The sequence below is a fragment of the Apis laboriosa genome, unplaced genomic scaffold, assembly GCF_014066325.1.
Source record: "Apis laboriosa isolate Shangri-la unplaced genomic scaffold, ASM1406632v1 scaffold53_cov140, whole genome shotgun sequence".
Lineage (NCBI taxonomy): Eukaryota > Metazoa > Arthropoda > Insecta > Hymenoptera > Apidae > Apis > Apis laboriosa.
In genome coordinates this window covers 1,078,373-1,082,334 of record NW_025223656.1, presented here as the reverse complement: position 1 = coordinate 1,082,334, position 3,962 = coordinate 1,078,373, and the positions used below count along the sequence as shown (strand labels likewise).

The 3,962-nt window shown below is 23.2% G+C and overlaps 1 pseudogene; it reads right to left on the bottom strand.

The window, feature by feature from the left end:
* Nucleotides 1-1,015: 1,015 nt before the first annotated feature.
* LOC122717570 lies at nt 1,016-3,480 on the bottom strand (annotated as a pseudogene).
* Nucleotides 3,481-3,962: the final 482 nt, after the last annotated feature.

Here is a 3,962-nt window from a genome sequence, read left to right as displayed (position 1 = left end):
GATTTTTGTTCCAAAATTTCTTAATTTTTAAATTCTTTATGTCTTCTGCAATAGATACTGTATTATTAATGAGATTAGCAGTACATCTTTGTCTTTTTGATTTGTTATATAGTTACTTCTACAGCAAAAGTTATTTTTTTAATGGAATTTTCATTTATAACTTTTACTCTACATTTTTTACTTTTATATGATTCAAAAGATTTAAAATCTTACTCTATAAATTATCCGATAGATATGGACTTACAATAATAATTTAACTCTATACTCCGAATTATTTTTCAATTTTGTTGCCAAACTCTCTATTTTAAGAGTTTTATTTGAAATTTATTTCAAAAGATAGTTCCTTAATTACTATTTATTTTAACAATTTTGTTTACTAATTATATTAAATATAGTTCTCAAACTTGTAATTTATATTTGTGGAACTTATATTTATTTTTAACTTAAAAATAAGACACTTTAATCCCTTGCCTTATGATTTAAATTCCAATAATACGTACCATAAACAACAAGAATGTCGATTACACGTCGAGCTATTTCATACTTTGACTTTGAGTGTTCGAAGTTGTTCAAATCAATCATGTCTTTTGATATGTAAATCCATATATAAAGTGCAACTAATTTTATTTTGATATTAATAATAATATATTTAATAAATAAGATATTAATAAATAAGATATTAATAATAAGATATTTAATAAATAATTATTATTAAATGATCATTGAACAAGAAAGATTTATTATCTTGAAGTGAATAATAAATCATAAAATAATATTTTTATTACAATTTTTATATAAATAAACATATTTTTTTAAATTATTATTAATATCTTAATAAAATTTACAAAAATTTAATAAATTTTGATCGTGTAGTATTTTTCAAAACATATTTTTCATTAACGATTCATCGATAGCAATGTTCTTTTGCATTATATATACTTCTTTAAATTTTTGATTCAAAAAATTTATTACAGATTTTATTTTACATAATTTATCTATATTGTTAGCCGAATTGTTATCTATAAAATGCAGATCTACTTATTTGCAGAAATCTTTTGAACGACATCGTTTTTCTAAAAATTGGAATTTTTATAACTGCTCTTTTAGACCAATTCATATGAATTGTTGGTTTCTTAATTTCAGCCATTATTATACATAATACAAAATATATTTTGATTTCACTATAATCTATAGGAAATCAAGTTTCGTCTATTTTTAATCTTTTATTTTAATTGTTCATTATTTGATTTGCATATCAATTCATCTCCGTGACAATATTTTCTCAAAATATATTATCAAATATTATATTAAAAAAAATCTAATTCTTTTTTGTTTTCACTTAATTGACTTAAAATTGCCATTTTTGTGCCAGAAATCTTCGTATAGTTCCAGATTTTTATTTCATTAGCTTTTTCTTTCCAAATTCTGATTATTGATGATTACTGTGATTTTCATCTACTATACTATTGGTATACTATTGGTATCATCTACTATAATTAGTCGCTTACATTTTCATAGAGGAAGTAAAATATCACTATTTAAAATATTTATAAAATCACTTTTTGCAATATTAGCAAAACTTTCACTGTCATCAACAATGTTTAATATTCTTTTTGATATTTTTAAAGGTACCTTTTTAATATTTTTCAAGAAAATATATCTATACGTCCGAATGCTAAACAAATTAGTAAACGTATATGTAGCCTGATCGTCGTATCATATCTTTCACACGGGTTGTCTGGTTCAATCGACATACCATGTTTCTCACACGATATTGTAAGTTAAGGGGTTAAATAAATAAAGGGGTTAAATAAAAAAAAACGAAATATATATAAAAATTTGTTTTATTTAGATTTTATAATTTTCAATGTATGATATCTTTCGAAACAATATCCAGAATGCAAACTTGATTTTTTTTTTGCACGTTTCACAAAAAAAATTGATTTTTCTTCTTCCTCCAAATATTTTTCGGTTTGAACAAACTGTACAATTTTTGTATTTTCTTTCTGAATGTAAGAAAATAAAATGAAGCTTATCATCTAAATGATCGTTTTCGTTATTTGTTCCAGGCCTTCTCAATTTCATGTTTAGAACTCTAGAATCACACAATAAGTCTCAACAAAATATTTTTACAAAATCTTTTGTGGATCATTAGTTTTCTTTCTCCATTTTCAGCTTTTTTTTACATAAAATATAATTATTCATTATAGAGATTTCAAGTCTCCAAAAGAAAAATTTCCTCCATTTCAGTATTCGGCGTAAAAAACAATATAATGTCGTATATTGGTTCGCCATCAATATCATCCATATATATACTTGTTATAATCGATAATCATTTCCGGTTGTTCTATTTTTCTAATACTATTGGAATATTTTACCTTGAAAACAATAATTGACTTATCAACACAAGTTTTGATAAGGAATAAAATATTCCATAAATTTTGAATTTAATTAATTCATATAGTTACTTATTTTCTGTTTTTAATATATATATATTTTATTTAATATTGATATATGAAATATTAATCATTGTGGTTCGATATATGTTGCCATCTTTTAGGTAGTAGCATGATTTCTCATAAAACTTCTGATCTTTTTTTGCAAAAAATTGATTCAAATATTTTTAACAAAATAATTCAAATAGTTAATATTCTATTTTTTGTTTTTACAATGTCAAAATTGTTTCTAAATGAAGAGAAAATTTGAAAAAACCTTTTTAAAACTTTAGCAAAGAATAAAATTCTTTTGGAAACTCGAGATATATAATATAATATAATATACAATATAACTGTAAATCTGGTAATACAGATAACACTCTTATAATAAGATAGATAGGTTTTTAGAAAATGCCGTGTTATAATTATTCAAAACCAGAGAGGTTACATTCCGAAAACTTATTAAAAATAAAAAATTTTTGTTTAGTTCCATAAGCAACTTAATTTTTATTAAAAATATAAATATATCTATAACAAAAATATAAATATATGTAAATGAAAAGAAACAAAAAATATTTTCATTTAATGCGACCTTAATTTAATAAATTTCTTGCTTATCACTGTTCAGTAATTAAACAAGAACGTTTTTTTGGTTGAACGATATCACCTTCACTTTCAAAATCTTTTTTTTCATGTAAATTTTTTGCATTTTCTATTCTCTTTAAAAAATCTGTAATTTTGGTTTGTTGGTTCTTACAAGGTCATTGTAGATTTCACGGTATAGAAATAGATAATTTTACAGCTCCCTATTGAATTTTCAACTTCTTTCAGCAGAAAGGCCTATATTCAAGAAAAATGATTCAAAATTTTCAGCTAAGTTTAGGTCTTTTTAGTAATTTTTTTAATATTAAATTATTAACTTTACAATCTTCATGTTATTGTCTTCAAAATCGATTTGATTTACAGCTTCGGATTCCATTTCCATCAAATCTGATTTGTCAACTTCTTTTTCCACTAATAAATCTTGAACGTCTTCAATAACCATATTCACAAAATCTTCGCTTCCGATATATATTAATAAATTTTAATATACCATCAATTTTATTTTCTGACGATTCAAGCATGTTTTCTATTTCAACTAAAGATTGCCATATCTTCTTCCAATATGCATTTAACGTTGATGTTTTTAGTTCTTTCAGCAACAAAGATATGATATGTTTATGCAGTGCTTAATTGAAAATGTTGTTTTTAAGCTTCTATTACATTAATTACATTAATTAATTAAATCGGTTACATCTAAAATCCACTGTAATGCTCTTCTTATGTAATAAGTTTTAAAGATATAAATAATACCTTGATTCAATGGTTGGAGCAACGAAGTAATGTTAGGTGATAGGAATACTATTTTAATGTCGGGATAACTCAAATCTTGTGGATGACATGGAGCATTATCTAATAGTAATAGCGTCTTGAAGCTCAAATTTTTCTGCTTTAAATAACTTTCAATGTTTGACATAACAATTTAAA